At 45.1% G+C, this 22,784-nt stretch overlaps 1 protein-coding gene across 1 annotated transcript in view; it reads left to right on the forward strand.

The window, feature by feature from the left end:
* Positions 1–817: 817 nt before the first annotated feature.
* dlgap4a (discs, large (Drosophila) homolog-associated protein 4a) overlaps positions 818–22,784 on the forward strand; it is an 86,376-nt gene continuing 64,409 nt past the window's right edge. The window contains exon 1 of the mRNA XM_076983730.1: positions 818–1,227. The gene's annotated coding sequence lies outside the window, so the exon portion shown is untranslated. The remainder of the gene's footprint in view (positions 1,228–22,784) is intronic.

Below are 22,784 nucleotides of genomic sequence, written 5' to 3' on the forward strand. Positions count from 1 at the left end.
TGTGGACAACATGGACATCCAGGTGCCAAGATACCAGTGTGAAAGTGAGAGAGGACTGCAGACAAGAAGCAAGACACATAAGAGTATCCACACGAGAAAGCACCTGCGCGTGTGCGTGTGTGTCTTAGTGCGGAGTGACTGAGGAGACCATCACCTCAAAAGAAAGCTCTCTTGCTTCAAACTGGTCAGGTCTTTAATACTTCCACCAGGAAATAAACCGAGTCTGCTGTCTGACGGTGGGCCCCTAAAATCCTGCCCTACTCCACTGGACTACGTGAAAGGAATCACTGCCGTCCAGTCAATAATTCATGCAGGACACATCACCCTTTCGTCTTTATTTGCTGTTCACGGACACTCCAAGGTTAGATGTCCTACACGGCTAAATGTCCATACAGAGATCCTCATTGTCAAGCTCCGAACATGTTAAAATGTACCGAGTAATTCAGGGAAGGCCTGTGGTCACTTACCGCCAAAGAACTTTGATTCTGAGGTCAGTCTGTGAGCAATTGAACTAAAAGGGAGGCAGAAATTAGTCAGTGACAAATGACTGATCATTAAGGTGTGTGTGTGTGTGTGTGTGTGTGTGTGTGTGCGTGTTTGTGCGTGTGTATGTGTGTATAAAAAACATACGTAATAATTATGAAAGAAGCAGTCCAAGATTTAATTCTGAAAACATGAATTGCCGATGATGTTTACAGAATACTAGACACGTATATAAAGTATGGAGCCTAGGCAACTGTTGGATTGCGGTTTTCCCCCTCCCTGTGCCTGTGCTGTGTGTGATGTCTCGGCGCGGAGCCCCCTCACTCCTACCTATCTCCTTTCCTGAATCCCCAAAGACCGCTGAACGCCGCAGCATCACCGCTCGTCACGGAGAACCGTCTCTTCTCCTCAATGCCAACATAAGTGAACTATGGTCGCCTTCCTTCGGTCGAGCGCGTCCTCTCGCCCCCTAACAGACTACACTCACGACTGGAAAGTCTTCCGTTAAATTCCACGATTTGTCGTCGTTAGAATAACACTGGTGCACGTTTGGAGTCTGTGTCACCGCCGCGGATGCTGCTACCACCAGAAAACAAACATTACCGGTGTCTGCCGAATCTCTCTTATTGCAGTAGGATGTAACGTGTAGATTACTAATAGGATACCGCGTCTGTCTACAGAGGCTAAACACCACGATCAACAGAGGACGGAGAGGATATGTAAAATTTGAAATTCATCTGTTTGGTGAGTAGCTCTTTTTTTTTGGCAAAAATTCATTGAAATTGCGTGATATGTCGGCTTGAAGCTGAACCTGAACTCTGTAAGGGAGGAGAAAAGACCTTTAAGATTTCAGCAGCATCTGTGGGTGAATTCTGACGCATTTTGCACTTTATCGTTCGCAGTGGCCAGCTGTGAACGGGCATATGTGCTTTCAGTTCAGCTGTTGAGACGTTTACGATATGATTTTGTTTGTATTTTGCTTAGCTTAGACGTTGCGTTGTTGTTGTTGGTGGGGCTTCAAGGAAGTTGGCTCGCTCAGAAAATAAAAGGTTCTAGGTCTCTCAATGACAGAGGCTCAGATCTCCATCCATCCATCCATCCATCCATCCATCCATCCATCCATCCATCCATCTATCTATCTATCTATCTATCTATCTATCTATCTATCTATCTATCTATCTATCTATCTATCTATCTATCTATCTATCTATCTATCTATTCAAAGTTGCTCATACTGTAACAAAAACCTGATCCACCATAGTGTACCTTACCTGCAGGACACATCTATTCATCCATCAGATTCTGGACAGTGAGATCAGTAATGTCAGATACACACTATCATTACTCCTTTAGACTGTATGTGCTTACCCTTTGGATAGTTATCATATGAATCATTGGTAACACTGTGTCAGTAAGGGACAGCAGTCATTTAGTCACTGAGAATATTATAACATTATAGTGCTCTCTCTCTCTCTCTCTCTCTCTCTCTCTCTCTGTATCTCTCTGCCCTTTGTTACAGGCTTGTTTCTCAGTCTTCACCTGGTATCACATTTATAAAGTTTGACATGTCCACTTAAGATTATGGCAGGATCCTACATGTGCATGAGCAGTAAGAAAAGGCTAATCAGCTGGCCCGAAGTCCCAGCCGTCCTGAAGTTGGCGGATATCTGCAGACCTTCTCCTCAGATGTCCTGTGCTTGGCTTCAGGCCAGCTGGCATGTGGGGTGTGACTCCTTCTCTGGGCGGGTATGCAGATGAGGGCCAAACGGTGCGTCATTTTGTGCGTGCATGTCGGAGACCTCCGCTGCTGTCGCCGGGTGCCACCTCCTACAATCAGAAACCCAGTGGGGGTGTAATTGATTGCTGAGATACAAATCAGAGCTCCCTAAAGGTTCATAATACAAAGATGATCTACGCAACGGTTCTTTTGGGAAACTGGGCCCAAAGGTGTAGTGGTGCACATCAAAGCCTAAGATTTATAACACAACTTCACCAATTGCTGTAGTATGGAGGAACTGAACAGTTCTACCGTAATAGAACAAGCACGTAAGGATTAAGGTCACTAAAGTCCCTTATTTAGGACTTCAGCATTCCTGATAAATCACCTATTTGAAAATAGCAAACTCATCATATAGTCATATATCATAGTCATGTCTTTATGTCTTTTGGATTGATTGCTGTAAAAAACAGTAATAACACATGTGAGCACAGTGTTCCACTTCCAGTGCAGATGTAGCCAGCAGATTTGCAGAAATGCAGACATAGCCAAAGAGACCTGTGAAAGCATGGTTTCAGTTTTTTTCTTTTTGGTCAAAAACCTAACTACGTAAATGGATGCATGACTATCTTCTTGGTTTCCTGTTTTCTAAAATAAATGTATGATTATTTAAACAATTGTATCATAAACTCAGAGAGTTTAGTGCAAGGCATGAGTGTAAATGAGGGAAAACACAGAGGTCTCATTTGTGTCTCATTACAGCTCAGTGCAGGTTCTGAGCACTTGAACTGTGAGACCTTGTCAGAACATCGATGGTCCCAAGACAAAGACAGGGATACAACACAGTCGTGGCAGCCTCTGGTGTAGGCTGCAAAGGGTCTGTTTTGTCTTAGTCGAGATGACTATGATGGGATGTTGCTGTTATTGCTCTAAAAAGACGTAGCCTTGGATCGGAGCTAAGAAAATGCTGTCATCAAAGCCTCTGTGGGTATTGTTCCTGTGCACAAAAGCCTTGAGCTCCTAGCAAACAGCCTTTTGGTTTTGTATCAGCAGAGCCATGTTTCTGCTTCAACGGGCCTTCCAGAAGCACAGCATCATGGGAAGAGGGGGAGGTCACAGTACCTTAGGGACATCACCGTGTGCTCAGCATGGATGATTACTGCGGTCGTCAGTTCCAACGAAGTGTGACTTTAGAACAGTTCTGATGCAGCATCAGGTGGCATGAGACTGATTGCCTGCATTCAACAAGCATGACAGGATCATGCCACACAACAGATAATCAATCCACTAAAAGAAAAACGCTAAAGCTGATTTGGAAACCTTCCCCAGATGCATAGGCAAAAAAACGTGATTTGCAATGTGACTGTTGCAGCATTACCTGGACACCTGAGTTCAGGGTTTCGAATGATAAATCGAATAATAAAACTCTAAGCTTAATTACTGTAACTCCTAAAATGCAATAATGTTGTAAGATTTTTTTTCTAAGTCACCATTGCAGTTGTTTGTAAACACTGATCTAGGATCAGTTTTGTGTTTTTTACTGGTGTCAGATCAGCAGCCAAAGAGAGGGCTTTGACACTTTCTCTCGGACACAGAATCTTGTGAGCACGTGCAGATATCACTGTGTACTCCAATGGGGGCTGTGGCTGTTTTGACATTCGCAAGACAACTGGGAAAAAAACCTGTCAAAGACTCCTCTTGTGTAGACTGGAGTGAAGACTCACTTCTTATATTATCAGCAGTTAATTGTCAAGACTCAGGAACTGTCAACAAGCTTATTTTCCAGTGGTTGCTGTGCAGTGGTATGAAACTTCAATTCAGCACGTTCAGACGTTGAATTGAAAGTTGGTTGATATTGTTCTGTTTGGATGAAAGGATGATGTCACTGATGTCCTGTTCATACCAACTGGACCGTGGTGCACAGTGGCGTAACCAAGATCCTCTGGGCCCCGGTGCAAAAAGGGATGAGTATTTCCTAGAACAAGCCTATATTGTGATCAAGGAAACCCCTACAGGTCCTACAGGCAGAGGCGGTCTTTGCATAGAGGCGTGGCTAGGCAACTGCCTTGGGCCCCTCCCACTGCAGCCCAATGTATAGGGGCCCCCTGATTAGCTGACTTACTTCTCGCATATTAATGTTGATGGGCCCCCTAGCTAAATTCGCCTTGAGCCCCCAAATTGCTAAGTCCGCCACTGCCTACAGGTGGAGAACGTGTGCCATGATCACTGATCATCCATGTCACCTGCATCATGAACCTGAAGTAGTCGGCCCTGTTACATCACCCTCTCTCCTTCAGGGGAATACAGCTCAGGAAGTCTATTTCAGTCACGTGTTTTTATCCTCACTGTTGAATTTTGTTCCTTTCTCTTTGTTTTTGTGCTTGAAATTCCTTAATATCTTCACAGCTACCACCAGTATACCACAGAATACATTAAAAGTCTAAGTCTCCTAAGACCCCTCTAACATTAACATAAATGTTTACGCTAGACTACCGATTTGGATCACGGTAAATATATGCCATATTTAGCTAATGTTTCGGGCGCAATGAGAATTTTCCCAAGAACTATTACTACATGACATGCATATTTTAAAAAATACATATTTTCATATATTTTAATGCAATTACTTTCATGTCTTAGGATTTGAGAATAATAATGAATATATCATGTTTGAAAGATCATTTTCCCATTTAAGCATTTGTTTAGCATGGATGAGATGCATTCATAGCAAATGGGGGCATAACTGGGTATGTTTAGGCTGGCTGGTAACAACTATTGTTATGTCAAAGGGCCTGCTCCTTTATAATAGATGGGCCCAGTTGGAATTGTAGGGGTCTAGTTTGGAAGCACAGTCTTGGGAGACCTTGCGGGATCAATCGCTGGGGGATCACTCACTGGGGGATCAGTCGCTGGGGGATCAGTTGCTGGCGTATCACTCACTGCAGAATCAGTTGCTGAGGTTCACTCACTGGGGAATCAGTCGCTTGGGGATCTGTCATGGGGCTATCAGTCCCTGGGGGATCTGTCATGGGGCTATCAGTCCCTGGGGAATCTGTCATGGGGCTATCAGTCCCTGGGGAATCTGTCATGGGGCTATCAGTCCCTGGGGAATCTGTCATGGGGGATCAGTCACTGGGGGATCTGTTGTGGGGGGATCAGTCGCTGGGGGATCAGTTGCTGGGGGATCTGTTGTGGGGGATCTATTGTGAGGGATCAATCGCTGGGGGATCACTCACTGGGGGATCAGTCGCTGGGGGATCAGTTGCTGGCGTATCACTCACTGCGGAATCAGTTGCTGAGGTTCACTCACTGGGGAATCAGTCGCTTGGGGATCTGTCATGGGGCTATCAGTCCCTGGGGGATCTGTCATGGGGCTATCAGTCCCTGGGGGATCTGTCATGGGGCTATCAGTTCCTGGGGGATCTGTCATGGGGGATCAGTCACTGGGGGATCTGTTGTGGGGGGATCAGTCGCTGGGGGATCAGTTGCTGGGGGATCTGTTGTGGGGGATCTATTGTGAGGGATCAGTCGTTGGGGGCCCATCCTCTGAACCAGCTTGGGGGTCCTCTATAGCCCTAGTTGCTGGGGAGTGCCACAGGCCCCAGTGTGACTGCCCTCTGTTCTCCGCCCCAGCAATTATGCTATTGGTAGTGTAGACATCCTCCTGGACAGCCTAGCCAACATTTTTCTAAATTCACTGCCAAAATCTGCTGTAGAGAGATACAAACCAGGGCCTGTCTATTGGTGGTTATAATTACATGAACCATCCTCTGTGCGGTATGCTTGAATGTGTAGGATGTAGATTGTTTGAGAGTCAAGGCTAATTCATCTAACCTATCCAACATGCCCATCTCCTTGGAAAACAAACTCTGAAAATATGTCCCTCTATAAGGAGTCATAAAATAAAGTAATTGGGATGGTGCTATGTCCAGTATTTCCAACTTGCTGTCTCTACAGAGGGTGTGTGTGTGTGTGTGCGTGTGTGTGTGTGTGTGTGTGTGTGTGTGTGGAGGGGTGAGGATAGCTGGATCTCAGGCTGTGTAGTGTTTATAATGTCATCACATGCTTTCATCATGATTAACAGATGTAATAAACATGGTGGTAGCGGTGCGGATCGATTACCTACAGGACAGAAATTGGACGTGTGACGAAGGTGGACGGAGGGATGAGGGACAGAGATGGCGCACGTCTAGTGACGGGCTGGAGTCACAACAACACCGTCGTGCCGATGTGTCTCTGTCCCGCTGTGGTGTTATAGCCATCGTGTCCTCTCTCTCCCGTGACTCCCTCTCCCCACGTGAACGAGAGGTTTCCTTCATGGCTGTTACTCGCAGACGTTGGCAGACAGACCCGAGTCAGCGGTTGACCCTCACGCCTGTGGCACATTTTCACAGCTGCGGTTGAAGGCAGCGGGACAGTCTGGCGTTTGGCACTCTGCTAATACTAGTGTGGCATCTGGGTGGCACATGGAGGGGTAGGGAGAATTATAATCAGATAGAAAACACACAAAATAAAGAAAGCAAAAATGAGAAAGGAGATAAATGAAGAAGAGGATCCACAGAGGTACAGATGGGTTGTGGGTATGATCTTCACAATGGTGATAGCCAGCTTTGCGAAATGATAGAGAAGTTGACTGGTGTGAGGAGTATGAAGAGGAAGGAGCCCTTGGCTGCTTGCTGGGCACATATACATTACGTTATAAAACGTATGTTTTAGAGAGAAAGAATAAATATTGCCTTAGAATTTACAAGTAATGTTTTTACTTTTTAGACATTTTTAGACAATTCAAAAAATTCAAGTTTCACTTTAGACAATTCAAGTTTATGTGAATTTTGGACAGGCAACACGTCATCAAAGAAAACTACATTACAATTGAACTCATAATCATTAATTAAGCTGACCAGAAATCTGGGCTACATAGGCATGGGTGTACAGATAAAGTATTCCAGCCTTCTCTGGCTAATTAGTGAGTGACAGAGAAATGCTACATAGTAGTAGCTTTTGAATTCTGGTTATTGAAATTCATTGTTTTTGGTGAAAGTGTTTTCTGAATTCATCAGAAGTTCATTGTTGATTGTTTTTGGTGGTAAGCAGAGTGGATTACTCAGCATAACGGAGGAGGGTGTAGCATAACGGTGTTACAGGTTAACCTTGCTCATTCTGACATGATTCTGGAATGACCGCATTCTTTCTATAACAAGTAATAATGTACAAACGTATTCAGTAGGAATATGTGTCTGTTCGCAACATAGTGCCAGAACTCTACACTCGTACTGTCAAGGGCCAGAGTCAGATTCATTTGGAATTATAGGCTACATGTTTATATAATCGAATACTGTGTCCATGTGTACACCAGCCAGCATAACATGTAGCAATCAGAGTGAGGCCTAACAGAGTTGCGTGTTTTAAATTTACGCTTTCAGTATCTAAATATGTGCACATGGCCTTTGAGCCTCCTGTACTGTTATTTTAACCCCAGCAAACCTGCTGGGCACACTGATAGCCTGCACTTGAGTGTGATTCATACACTGAGCACTGCGTCCTACCTCGATGGTACACTGTATAACACTGTTAAACAGAGCTTTGGCACTAGCCAGTCAGTGTGCAGTGCTTGTACCAACAACAGGAACCTTCTATTTATCCACCTAATTTGGTTGGATTCTGAATTGTGTTTACGTGTGACGTGAGATGCATGTGACACTCAACCACAACTAATTTTGACTCGGCAAAGGCAGCGAATATCAACAATATCTCTTTCAAAGAGGCCTCTCTCAAAGTCCTGCTCGCAAGTGGACAAGATTATTATTATTATTATTTTAGCAATTTCCATATATTATGAACTTATATCATGACATTTCATCAGAAGCTGCTGTGTAGCTCTATGATGATAGGAGAGCTGAAGAATTGGACTGACCTTGTTAAACATTCAAATAAATGTCACGTCCCATGATGGATGTGGATGAGTTTGATTTACTCGCTTAATCAAAGCTGCAAATATTGCTTTTCTGTTGAGTATTGCTCTGCGACACTGGGTAACCCATACGACTGGGTAACGACACAGAGTAAAAATGACCCTTCATGGGTTGCAATGTCATAGTTCACAGTGATTGTCTTTGATTTCCAAGAGGAAATGCCAATCAACAGCCGTCGTCATTACAGTGTTATTTTTAATAGTTTAGCGATGTGCTCCAATCCTAATCCAATCAAAAGATTACCACAGAAGCTACTGCAGATCCACAGGTGGAAGCTTAGTCATTTTTGGCCTTTGAGTCACTTGTACTTTATGGCATTTAAAAAAAACACCTTTTCGCACAGCCTTAAAATAAACCTTGAAACGAACATTGGGCTAATTTAGGCTTTTGTTTCCTCTCGGTTTTATTATTAACACCTAACAGAGATCTAAAAGCCTGTAAATGTTGTGATGTTTTAGCATGTGCCAGTATAACAACAGGGGCTTCGTGCCTTTTCCCGAAGCCTTGAAAGGCTGTTTCTCTATGTGTTAATATGTTTTGCTTTTGCTCCTTGGCAAAGGAGGTATTTTTAGAGACTCTGACCTCCAGAGGTTTAATTCCTTTCTGACTCTGTCCATCATGCTAGCTATCATGGCCAGTTGGATTCCAAGCATGCAGACATTGCAAAAAATGGAAGGTGCTACGGACGACAGAAAGTGGAATCATCTGCTTATGTAAGCATTTGTTTATATTCTGCCCCTTTGTTGACATTATCTTCATTTCCAGGCATATGCCACTGGAAATTGGGGTCTAGATTGTCTCTTCAGTCTTAAGAACCACAGTGTAAAGAAATGTGGAAGTGTGTGTGAGTTCTGTTCTATATCACATGGGATGGCTGATAATGTCAAATAATAATAAACTTCATTAATGTTCCTGAGCATCTTAGCGCTATGTCGCCCTGGCTGTTGTGGGTTTGAAGGTCTTTGTAATTACCTCACTAGTTTGCCTACGCAGTTTAGGTAAAAAGCTCTTCCGTTTTCCGTCCAGTTTAATCGTAAGGCTTTTGGCTTATGAGTTCATGCAGATTTTCCTTTTTGTTCATTAAGAAAGTCATTACTGTTTGAGGGCACTGCATAATGTGAAGAGTTTGTGCTGCATAGCGGTTGTGAGAGATACAGAGAGAGAGAGAGAGAGAGAGAGAGAGAGAGAGAGAGAGAGAGAGAGAGAGAGAGAGAGAGAGAGAGAGAGAGAGAGAGAGAGAGCAGCTTCTTGAAAGGTCTGATTGACTTTCTCCCACTTTCCCTTTTATCTTTCACTCAACACAACCATCATAGATGGACAAATAGCGAGTAAATGTACCAGGGCAATTATTTGTAAACTGACAGCTGTTATACGGACATTTTAAAAGACTTAATCTCTAAAACGACAACTGTGAGCACCTGTGCTACAGATCCACCCCAAGTGGAAGTGGATAAGGGAAGTGAAGGACAGCCGAGTGTTTCAGAATTGGAGCACAGCCCACAGCTGATGGAGTGGACGTCTGGGATTTGCCGCTGACTTGCTTTACAGTGTTTGTCAATGACGTCCTGCGGGTTGTGTCACCCCCTCAGGCGGAACTGCGCACTTCGTCCTAATTCGCTTCCTTAAGTTCCCTCCTTCTCTCAGGTCTCAGAGGGAAAGATCCGGAAGGAACAAAAGGCAGATGAAGAACACCGAAGGCTCTTGGTGGCTCCCCACAGAAGGATGAAGGCTAGGGGCGTCCTGTGAAGTGACTCCGTTAGGTCACACCGAGCCTGACATAAGCTGGCTCACTGTCCCCCTTTACAGTACCGCGAAGGAGACAAAGGTGCCCTTTGATTACCTCCTGAGGGTGAGGGCACGTCGGACACAGACCCGTCAGAAGTCAGCGGGATGCGTCCGGCGGTGCTCGTCCGTCTGCGGAGTGACACAGCAGGACTCGTGAGGAGTCTGTTTTGTCACCCTGTAGAAAATTAACAACACTGTTCCCTGGCGAAATTAATTAGGTTCACTCTATCAGGAAGGAGTCAGCCAAATCAGGGGCAGATGTGCGTTGTGAATGTGAGTGCAACGCTGAAAGTTTACCCTCTCTGCATGGTGGCATTGCTAATTGTGTTATAGTGCCACGGGCGACACCAAATGACAAATGGCTGCATGATGGGTGTAGGTATGGACTAGCCCAGAGAGGCCTTATTGCATTAAAAAGATGCGTAATTTACGATGTGTAATTTGTTTGGTCTCTCTGATACAATAAACACTGCCAGAGTTGGCGGAGATAACAACTGTAACTTTCAAGGTGCAGTTTAGAGTCAGTCCCAATAAAGGTTTCCTTCATTTACTTTGTCATCTGGGAATGTTCTCACTGAATGGATTAATTCATCGTTGTCTTTTTTATTTGTTGTGTATTTCGTTACAGCAGCTCTTAGCCACACACGTTTAGTAGACTTAGAAAAAGACTGAAGAGTCAAAATGACAAAATGAGTGTGTGACAGTCATGGGGGCAGTGAGTAGGGGTGGGGTGTGGGGGTAGTAAGTAAAGACAGGCAGTGGGGCTAGTGAGGGGGGAAATGAGTAGGGGTAGTGAGTAGGGACAGTGAGTAGGGGTAGTGAGTAGGGGTAGTGAGTAGGTGAGTAGGTCAACATACACAATATATAGAACTATAAAAATGGACTTCTAGCTGGGCCACCCAATGGAGGATGTGTGCCCTTTTAGAGTCTTGGTCCTCCCAAGGTTTCTTTTTAATCTCTGCCTAGGGAGTTTTTCCTTGCCACTGTCACCCCTGTCTTGCTCATTAGGGATCTGGACCCATGCGCTTGTAAAGCTGCTTTGTGACAACATGTGTTGTACAGCACTATATAAATAAATTTGACTTTGACATTGAGAAGGGGTAGTGAGTGGAGGCAGTGAGTGGGGGTAGTGAGTAGGGGTAGTGAGTGGGGATAGTGAGTAGGGGTAGTGAGTAGGGGCAGTGAGTGGAGGTAGTGAGTGGGGGTAGTGAGTAGGGGTAGTGAGTTGGGGTAGTGAGTAGGGATAGTGAGTAGGGGTAGTGAGTGGGGGCAGAGAGTTGGGGTAGTGAGTGGAGGCAGTGAGTGGGGGTAGTGAGTGGGGGTAGTGAGTAGGGGTAGTGAGTGGGGATAGTGAGTAGGGGTAGTGAGTGGAGGCAGTGAGTGGGGGTAGTGAGTAGGGGTAGTGAGTGGGGATAGTGAGTAGGGGTAGTGAGTGGAGGCAGTGAGTGGAGGCAGTGAGTGGGGATAGCGAGTAGGGGTAGTGAGTGGGGATAGTGAGTAGGGGTAGTGAGTGGAGGCAGTGAGTGGGGGTAGTGAGTAGGGGTAGTGAGTGGGGATAGTGAGTAGGGGTAGTGAGTGGGGGCAGTGAGTTGGGGTAGTGAGTTGGGGTAGTGAGAGGGGGTAGTGAGTAGGGGTAGTGAGTAGGGGTAGTGAGTGGAAGTAGTGAGTGGGGGTAGTGAGTGGGGCCGGTGAGTGGGGATAGTGAGTAGGGGTAGTGAGTGTGGCCGGTGAGTGGGGGTAGTGAGTGGGGGCAGTGAGTGGGGATAGTGAGTAGGGGTAGTGAGTTGGGGTAGTGAGTAGGGGTAATGAGTGGGAGTAGTGAGTAGGGGTAGTGAGTGGGGGTAGTGAGTAGGGGTAGTGAGTGGGGGCAGTGAGTAGGGGTAGTGAGTTGGGGTAGTGAGTAGGGGTAGTGAGTGGAAGTAGTGAGTGGGGGTAGTGAGTGGGGCCGGTGAGTGGGGATAGTGAGTAGGGGTAGTGAGTGGGGCCGGTGAGTAGGGGTAGTGAGTGGGGCCGGTGAGTGGGGGTAGTGAGTAGGGGTAGTGAGTAGGGGCAGTGAGTGGGGATAGTGAGTAGGGGTAGTGAGTTGGGGTAGTGAGTAGGGGTAATGAGTGGGAGTAGTGAGTAGGGGTAGTGAGTGGGGGTAGTGAGTAGGGGTAGTGAGTGGGGGCAGTGAGTAGGGGTAGTGAGTTGGGGTAGTGAGTAGGGGTAGTGAGTGGGGGCAGTGAGTTGGGGTAGTGAGAGGGGGTAGTGAGTAGGGGTAGTGAGTGGAGGCAGTGAGTGGGGGTAGTGAGTTGGGGTAGTGAGTAGGGGTAGTGAGTGGGGCCGGTGAGTGGGGGTAGTGAGTAGGGGTAGTTAGTGGGGGCAGTGAGTGGGGATAGTGAGTAGGGGTAGTGAGTAAGGGTAGTGAGTTTGGGTAGTGAGTAGGGGTAGTGAGTGGGGGTAGTGAGTAGGGGTAGTGAGTAGGGGTAGTGAGTGGGGGCAGTGAGTGGAGGTAGTAAGTGGGGGTAGTGAGTAGGGGTAGTGAGTTGGGGTAGTGAGTAGGGGTAGTGAGTTGGGGTAGTGAGTAGGGGTAGTGAGTAGGGGTAGTGAGTGGGGATAGTGAGTAGGGGTAGTGAGTGGGGGCAGTGAGTGGGGGTAGTGAGTATGGGTAGTGAGTGGGAATAGTGAGTAGGGGTAGTGAGTAGTGGTAGTGAGTGGGGGTAGTGAGTAGGGGTAGTGAGTAGGGGTAGTGAGTGGGGGCAGTGAGTTGGGGTAGTGAGTAGGGGTAGTGAGTGTGGATAGTGAGTAGGGGTAGTGAGTGGAGGCAGTGAGTGGGGGTAGTGAGTAGGGGTAGTGAGTGGGGATAGTGAGTAGGGGTAGTGAGTGGAGGCAGTGAGTGGGGGTAGTGAGTAGGGGTAGTGAGTGGGGATAGTGAGTAGGGGTAGTGAGTGGGGGCAGAGAGTTGGGGTAGTGAGTTGGGGTAGTGAGAGGGGGTAGTGAGTAGGGGTAGTGAGTAGGGGTAGTGAGTGGAAGCAGTGAGTGGGGGTAGTGAGTTGTGGTAGTGAGTTGGGGTAGTGAGTAGGGGTAGTGAGTGGGGCCGGTGAGTGGGGGTAGTGAGTAGGGGTAGTGAGTGGGGGCAGTGAGTGGGGATAGTGAGTAGGGGTAGTGAGTTGGGGTAGTGAGTAGGGGTAATGAGTGGGGGTAGTGAGTAGGGGTAGTGAGTGGGGGTAGTGAGTAGGGGTAGTGAGTGGGGATAGTGAGTAGGGGTAGTGAGTGGGGGCAGTGAGTGGAGGTAGTGAGTGGGGATAGTGAGTAGGGGTAGTGAGTTGGGGTAGTGAGTGGGGGTAGTGAGTGGGGATAGTGAGTAGGGGTAGTGAGTGGGGGCAGTGAGTGGAGGTAGTGAGTGGGGGTAGTGAGTAGGGGTAGTGAGTTGGGGTAGTGAGTAGGGGTAGTGAGTAGGGGTAGTGAGTTGGGGTAGTGAGTAGGGGCATTGAGTCGGTGTACTGAGTAGGGGCTTCTTTTTCTCTATGGGCTAGGATCATGTCACAGCCACTTAAGCCTGTGTGGATTTTCATACATACATTTCAAACACTTCTCTGTTTGACCAATTGGCACTGGCTGGAGAATAGAAGCACTAACCCATCAAATGTATTATGCATTCAAATACACTACAAGTATAAATGCTGCATATTTAAATCAGCACATTTCCCTGGTCAAGAAAAGCAGAACAAAATGCAAATAAGGCAAAAGCTCAGAGTTGTAGATTTGCTTGGCTGGCCGTGCTCCCCGACTGTGCATACGAAAGAGGATAAGAAAACACCCAGAAGACAGACATGTTCAAATTCAAGCCTTCTGAGGTCCCCGAGTCGTTCCTGAATTCTTCAAGACCGTGTTTTCAAATTAAGTTCCTTTTCTTGTTTTTAAACGTTAAAACCTTGCCCCATTCTCCGTCGTCCTCTCTGTGTCTCCCTCTATCTGGAGCGTGGAGGGCATTATATTGGCTGTGAATATGTTTACGCAGATGTAGCTTTCCTGGGAGTAGTGCATTAGATTGCAGAAACCAGAAAAATACTAAATCCAATTTGTCTTGCAGACATGAAGGACATGCTGTCATTGCTGAACATCAAAATGAAATATAAGGCTGTGGATATGAAAATGAAAGGGACACTCTGATGTGACAGCGCAGAGATGGTAGATGCCCTACATGGCTGTCCTACCTCCGGATGTGATTCAGCAGGTGGTTGCAGGTGGATCTGTGAGTGTTTAGGACACACCTCTGCACACTGGGAGGCACAGAGGGAACATATGTATCCTTTATTATCTTGGTGTGGTAGTGGCAGTGTGTGTAGTAAAGAGTTGTACGTAAGAACTGAACAGCACATAACTGAAACACAAAGTGAAAAATTCTTAAGCAACGTCAACAAATTCTGCACTTTAATTTATGCTTAATAATAATACTTGGTGTATTTAGTATCTCATCATATCTGAAGTTATTAAACATTCAATGAGGACATTTTGTCCTGGGGCACTAAGACACCCTTTATAGCTTTAAACCTGATTAAACGTCCTCTTCACAGTTTTATGTATGATGCCCTCTCCAACAAGCCAACGACTGGACACCATGCTTGAGTGTTTGTGCTTCCATAAGAATTTTATTAGCGCTGATGAAAATTTCATTCAAATGCTTTTCATCATCCACTGCCTCCTAACACACGCAGGCAGATGCAAGCCTGCAGGCCAGCAACCCCTCCCACTAGTCTCACTACCTTCAATAATCTATCATTTATTATTAATCAACCTGCAGTAAAAATGCCCCTACACACAGAGGAAGACATTTAAATTAAAGCATCGTTCTGCATGGCTGAAACGAACAGCTGCACTTTTGGCAACTGAACTGATTTTTTTTTTTACCATATGTTACACGTGGATAATAGCACCGTGGCCCGGTACCAGGAGCTAAAGCCGTGCAGAACAGAAGGGGATTCTGGTCCACTTGTGCACTGAAAGAATCCATCGCAGCGGCGCTGAAGAAACAAGCCAAAGGGAAGCTATTGAGCAGTATAGCTGATGGCAACCTCTCCTTTGATTGTGCAGCCTGTGCGGCAGGAGGCCCGGGGGGACAACGTCCTCATTTCCGGGGTAATTAAAAGGCGAAAGGCTTGACGGATTCACGGGTGCGTGGCTCGCTCCCTCGCTCTCCCGCCAGGGGACGGACTCGATCAATGGTCTGGGATCCGAATGGGGTTTTTTTTTAAGCCCTTGACTCGGGGTTTGGAGATTAAGTGAGCCGTGTTTCCGGCGTGGACATCAGACCCCCGCTTTCCTGCTCCACCGCGGTTACACGGAACGCTCGAGTTCACGGAGCAAAAGTAGTTCAAGAAAAACACACAGTGCCAAAACACGAGAGCAGGCAGCCGGATGTAAGTGTGTTAGGTGTCTGTAATTAGAATAATTTATACTCTACCATAATAATTTGAGACTGATAAAATAATTTGCCATTTACTCTCAAAATGTAATGTGCCAGTCATTTAGTCTGAGTCCTGAGAGCTTCTAGTATATATTAATGGCAGACACACTTGAATGAAAGGTCATCATCAATCACCTCCCACTATTAGAAATACCTACGTTAGACCAACACTCACTGCTCACTTTATTAGGCACACCTGTCTCACACACCTATCTCACACACCTGTCTCACACACCTATCTCACACACCTGTCTCACACACCTCTCTCACACACCTGTCTCACACACCTCTCTCACAGGTGCATTTGGATAAACCTATGAGTATAGACCTTAGCCCATAAGTTGCCTTACACAAATCATCAGCCACTTTCTATCGGTCAGAACTAGTTTCTGATGACAGGACCATCACTGTCCAGAGATGTTCGGATGGGGTATTATATGGGTGGTGGACCATTTTTACCCCAGCATCAACACCAGTGTTACAGAATCAGTATGTACACCTTAATGCTTTCCCCCCACAAACAAATGTTCAGTGTGGTCAGAGGTGGAAAGTAATGCATTACATTTACTCACATTACTATAATTAAGTAGGTGTTTGGTGTACTTGTACTTTTTAAGATTTTATAACCTGTACTTTTACTTTTTCTTAAGTATATTTTGTGTTAAGAATTGTAATTCGCAATATTTTAAATCACATACATTACTGAGCACAAGCAAATGGCTTGGAAATTTTCTATAGTGAATGCTGGTGTGAATAAAATGGCTACAGACGAGTTAGACACCGGCAGGATAAGTATCAGTCAGAATCAATCCATCTATAAAGTTGAATCCGAAAGCAAATGGACAGAACGCTTGTGCATGTCTGAAGGACCTCTTTGAATTTAAACACAACAAAGGCAACAGCTTAATTATGCAACGTAAACTGTGTTTGCCCGGAGATACTGAACTTTCAAACCTGTGCAAACATGAAGAAATCAGTACCATTGCAATCATAGTTAAAATAGTTTGCATTCGTAGTTTTGCAGCATAAATGATCCATGAGACAAATTATCCATAAGACATCGATCCATTGCTTAGACATTGCTAATGTTAGTTGTGATTCAGGACATTGACCTTGACTTGTTAGTTAGCATCTGTGACAGGCGAGGGAGTGCAAAAAAAGAATGATCACACCAGTCTCAGGGAAAATGTAGGATTTAATTAATAAAGTGTACCAATGCAAATCCATGACATCATCCAAATTAAGGATACAATAACCAGCAGTCAACTGGTACATAGACAAGACGTATATAGACAGACAAATGACTGGGCCACACCCACCTGAGGGACTCACAAGATGCCATAACAACAAGACAAACTTGAAATACTGTCACTGCGTGGTATGCGGCCTCTGTAGTGTGACAGTGTCAATCCAACAAGTTGAAAAATAATGATAAAGTTATACAGCGATTACAGCTAGACAGAAATAATGGTATTTTAAATTAATAACACACAGGTACAGTCTGTTTGGTAGAGTGACTAAATTCACATATTACAGTAACTGCTAATATACAAAAAAAGTAATGAAGTAACCCAGTAACAGTACATTTAAAATGAGTTACTTTTTATTTTTAACTTTAGTAAATTGTTAGACTAGTAACTTTACTTCAAATTCAAATTACTTCAAAGTAGTACTTTTACTTGACAACAACATTTTAGTACTTTAAATGTACTCTTTTACAGTAATTCTAGTATTTGAATGTCAAAGCTCTTTTCTCTGGCAATGCTGGCTTTTCTAAGATAGTTACTGATACCTATTGTTATTGATCAGTGGACTGATTGCTGATCGAAGTCGATTAAAATGTATGTAATACATGCCGTCTCTACCAGATTCCCCAAAGGTCAAAGATCTGTGTGAGGTTTTAAAACAGGTCTGAAACATGCAATAAGAATGCTGATGGGGCCATCTCTGAGCTTTTGTGTCATATTGATCAGCACTGATGTTGCCACCTTCAGCCATGCTGGGATGTGATGGCCACCATATTGATTTTTTGTTTGTCCAGTGCATCTTTTCATCTGTGTTCTGAGGAGATATGGATCCAATTCGTGACTGCTTATCTTTCAACCATCCCTCTCAATGGAGATTGCATATGATGCAGTTGTGTGAAATTAACATTTCAAAAGCAGCAGGTCCCTTTATGCTGATGGAGGTGATTTATGGTCATGTATGTTTTGTAATTGTATGTTATTATTTTTTCAGGGACATGCAGTTTTGGCTGCAGTTTTTTTTAAAGCATTACTGGCTTGTATTGTTTTTTTTAACCCTCTTACTGCAACCCCCAAAATCTAACACAAGATATTATACAGTGAGTTTTTTTCCACAAAAAATCTTGTAACATTGTAAATTGGCGAATTCATATGCAAATAATAAAATGTAACCAAGTGTTTTTGTCCTTACTCAGTAGCCACTTGAAAGCAATCAGCAAACGTGTTTTCATTCTATTAATTCATTTTTTGCAACTTCTAATGGCAGAGCAGGACAACAGCCCCAGCAGACATAACACTCTTGCATTTGAATCAAGTGCCAGGTTTCCAGACTTTGCAAACATATATTGGCCTTGGACTACAGCCTCCCTGAACTGTAGTAATACCACATTTAGCTGTAACACAGGCACAGTCTTGCTTTATTTCCGCGTAGAGCGTCGGGATGACAACCCCACTGTATGGAGAGCTGCGTTTGACCTCGGCTCTGGGCTGTAGCAGACAAGACAGCGTGTTAGTATCATGGCGGTTCCGTAAATGACAGATGAAAGCGTCCTCTGCAGTCCCGACGGAAGTGTGGAATCTCTGGCTGACAGATGATTCTCGTGCTTCTTATGTGGTGACCTTCAAGTGAGGGGAGGAATGTCGTCTTACGTATAGCTTTCTGGATCGGATCCAGGTGTACGTATAGCTTTCTGGATCACATCCAGATGTACTCTGATGCTGGGAGACCTATAACCTCTGGTCCTCTGACCTTCTAAATGAACACTGTATTAACGTACATGTATGGCTCTGTACTTGAAAACACATTGCCATGTTCGTAAATGCAGCAACTGTCAACCAAATTCTAATTGAAAAGCAAATTCCTTGTTAGCTTGGGTGAGAACAGAGCTTAAACTTGATTCAGCGAGACATTAAATCACAGTGTGCAGTGGTAACCTTTTAAGCCTGACTCTTTATGCCCTAAGAGACTTAGGCTCACTGAATGTGAGCGTGCCTTTCTCACTTTAAAGAACCGTGTCGCACACTGATTCGTACAGCATGTGCGGTCAGCATGGCAAAGATCAGCCAGAGCAGAAGCATAAACAGTGTTTAATTTAATCTTCTGTAATACCAGCTCCCATTTTCGGCTGCCTGATAACCTTTATAGGGTTTGTAGAGAGCTTTTGATTCAAAGCTGTGTTTCCCAGGGTGGCCGCGTGAACCAGTACCGTGAGACCAGTTAAAGTTCACTCTTGTGTTTTTTGCTCTTTCTGGTTGCAGTGGGATTTAAATGCCTGTCTCTCCCATTTAATGGACGTTATGGACGGCCCTCACTCAAACGCAGCGGCTTGTTTAAATTTTAATGAATGGTTCTCCATTTAAAGGCTGAAAGTGTCCCACGGGGGCGCTCACAACGTGGTTTACAGTACTGTGTTACTTGTCTCTGTGGAGTTGTTGAAAACACATTATCTGACTAGGATAAACATAAATGCAGAATGTGACTTGGTCCTGTGAAGAAGTCAATGGCTTGTTGGGTTTCATTTCTGACTTCATATCGAGGAAGCAATGAGCCGTTCCCCCCTCTGTCTCCGCCTGGCAAGCCTTGGAACTCAGACCGGGTTCGAGCCAGTGGTGCACACGCCCGCGTGGTCCAGAACGCCACTTTTATCCTCACCGAGTACTGACCGACATATTTGCATGGCAAACTATTCAACTTCTTCACCCAGATAATGATGATAGTGTCATTACTGCATAATACATGTCTTTCATGAGGGCCAGTGTGAATGTAGATTATGACATTATATAACCCATAACCCATCGCTATAACCTTCTGGGCTGGAGCTCCAGATGGTGCCAGAACCAGAAGGGTTCTGGCTTCTGGTCTGTCAGGGGGCATAGTGCCTGATGACTTAGCACTGTAGTGAACTGTGTCCTCTGACAGGTGCCTTACCTTTCACAGAACGGAGTGCTTAACCTCATGTTCCTGCAGGAAGGCTGAAATATGGCACTTGGGCTCCCCACCACATCTCCTGGAACCCTTCAGTGGTGTCAGCGGCCTGGCCACGGATGAGGGAGAGCTTTCAAAAGGTCCTAGCCAGGGCTGTGCGATTCATGTCACTTTCAGTTATATTTATAAATTCAGTTTTAAATTTAATTATTTAATTATTCAGTTATAAATATGGTCTTATATATATTATATAAGACCATATTTCTTGACACTCTATAACATAACGATGTATATTATACATACATATTATACTGTAATGATGTTCACTTTATCTTCTGAAATGAATGCATGCATGAATGAATAAGTAACCGGGTTGATTGTTTTAAGTTTAATAACATCAGTAAACCCTAAAAATCTGATTTACTGTAAGAAAAAAACATGACACATGGATTCAACAGGTGTTTACGTCTGCTCTCTTTACCAGGAGATGTACAACCAAACACAAGTTCTTTATTTCCAACAGCGTTGTCTAGACCTCTTTGTAAACAAAACTACTAAACAAAAATCATTTAAAATAATTAGCTCTCTTCTGTTGAATAATGAGCCCAGACACATCTTGGCTGAGGATCGGCTGTCTTAGTTTTAATGTGTGTGCTGCTTGGTAACAGTAGGGTCCTCTGTAGTTTCCTTCCACCTCTTAAGATGCTCCGCTCATCCATATGCCGCACAAAGGAACAAAAAGCCCCTCAGGGTGAGATCACTGATCTGGGATCAGATGCCCCTGTGTATGTGGTCACAGTCATCAAGTGACTATCGCTTTCTCTCTCTCTCTCTCTCTCTCTCTCTCTCTCTCTCTCTCTCTCTCTCTCTCTCTCTCTCACACACACACACACACACACACACTCCCCTCTGGAAGGTTGATATCTACATGTGTGTAATCGCTGCTGCTTGCAATGTCCTTCAGGTCAAGTCCAGTGAGTGTAGTTCCGCTTGCCCAGTCAGCCTGACAGGCTGGCTGCTTCCCTGGTGAAGAATGAGTGCCCTCCAGCCCGCGATGGGCAGCGTGTGGCCAGCGCCTCCCGTCTCGGCTGAGAGGCCTTACTGGCACTCTTGGAGTCTCCCAACAACACACGCTGTGCTGAGCACCAGGGCCTCGCCTGACAGGCTGGCTGCTTCCCTGGTGAAGAATGAGTGCCCTACAGCCCGCGATGGGCAGCGTGTGGCCAGCGCCTCCCGTCTCGGCTGAGAGGCCTTACTGGCACTCTTGGAGTCTCCCAACAACACACGCTGTGCTGAGCACCAGGGCCTCGCCTGACAGGCCGGGGGACACGTGCGTCTCGCCAGGGATCGTCGTGTCTGCTCTGGCCGCACTCTCATGCTACTTGTGAGCCTGCGGGTTATTTACAGTTAGAGGACAGTCATTACAGCCACAGGCATGAGGCTAATAGGGTGACCGACAGAGGAGGGAGAGAGAGGGAGACAGAGGGAGGGACGTAGGGGGAAAGAGACAATAAAAGGAAGGGGACAGTAAAGGAGACGGAGCAAGTGAGATAGAAAGAGGGAGAGAACGAGAGAGGGATTCCACTGGAGAGAGGACAGGAAGTACAGACTGCGTAAAGTGTCATTTTGTAAAACAACTTGAATGAATACAGCAGGCAGTGAGATGGCTGATGGGGCATTCCAGAGATGGTCCAGCGCTGTGGAACGTGTCCCCAGGGACCTGATTATGATGTTCTGATGCTGCAGGAGGCTGGGGACAGGAAGCTGGACATGGGCAGACTGAACAAGGGCACTGGTGGCTCTGGTGGCTCTGGCCCAGGTTGCCTTACATACTGTGGAGAACATATGGCAATCTCCATCTTTATTAGTCCATCAGGGATCAAATTAATTCTTCTGGAAATGTCTCAAGGGCCCAAAAAGGTTGCTTGTCTAAGGGATTGTTATTGGAATGTCTTGCGCGCGCACACACACACACACACACACACGCACAGCATGAATAAGGGGTAAGAGAATATTATTGAAATGTTGATGAGAAAAAGCTACAGGTTAATTGTTGCCAAATGCAGACAAAACAACAGGCTGGCTTGGTTTTCAGCAGGTGAATGAGATATCAGGCACTTAAGGAGGTGCATTTACATGCTGGTGTTTTACTATGTTGAGGGCTGTATGCCAAAGTAAAGCTTACACACAGAGGATTATGGACCTGTCGAGTTCTGTGTGGCTTGTTTTATGTATATGTACACTGAAAACTACATATTCATATTGTAAGTTCAGTTTCTTGTCTAAATACCAACAGGAAACATGATACATGTTATCAGTGTTGTAAATAAAGTGAGTTGCAGCAGGGCTGATGGTCTAGTCTGTGTACCAGTAGTGAGGAAGCAGGATATGGAGTTGAGAGGCTATTAGGGACGTCTATTACACGGAACACAGTAAATACCCTTGACACACAGCTGGACGAAAGTCGGACAAGAACCGACAAAGACGCAGACCAACACGCACACTTAAAAACACAAACATAAACAAGACACAAGTGCATCACATAATGTTAACAACACAAGTGACAGATCACATGAATAACAGAGACGAATGCACATGTGAACGAAGACATCGAATGACATAAATGTGGTTAGTAAATGTGCTCTGCTTCATGTCACAGGTAAATCTGGGCAATATATTTTTAGTGGAATGACTAAATATTGACTAAACATTTAATTTAATACATATAGTTAATCTAATACTGCATATAAATATATAAATAATGATATATACTAAATGACCCTTTTCAGTGGAATGACTACAGGCAGCTCGTGTCATTCATTTGAAATGATATGTTCCCATTTTGGTTTTGGTTGTGTTTGGTTTCTCTTCTTTAAAACTTCTCTACAAACTTTTCCTGACTTAATTGTCCATGACTTTGCTTGCGTACTCAAATAATGCAGAGAGAGATTCTTGCTTTTTGAGACCTAATCGCTGTTTGTGGTTGGCCAGGAGACAGGAAACAGATTGCTTGAGTTTTTAATTGTTTTGACAAATACTGTCACTGGCTTTCTTGGTAAGCATATTCCAGAAGGTTCTCTCACTGTGGAAGTTTGCCATCAGATCCAGCTCATTAAGTTCACACAGAAGTAGTAAAGTGGGCGAAGCAGGAATATGCAGGACTGAAAACGTGATCTCTGGCCACACAGATGTGGGAGGGGTCAGACCTGCA

Source organism: Brachyhypopomus gauderio, chromosome 21 (assembly GCF_052324685.1).
Source record: "Brachyhypopomus gauderio isolate BG-103 chromosome 21, BGAUD_0.2, whole genome shotgun sequence".
Taxonomy (NCBI): Eukaryota; Metazoa; Chordata; class Actinopteri; order Gymnotiformes; family Hypopomidae; genus Brachyhypopomus; species Brachyhypopomus gauderio.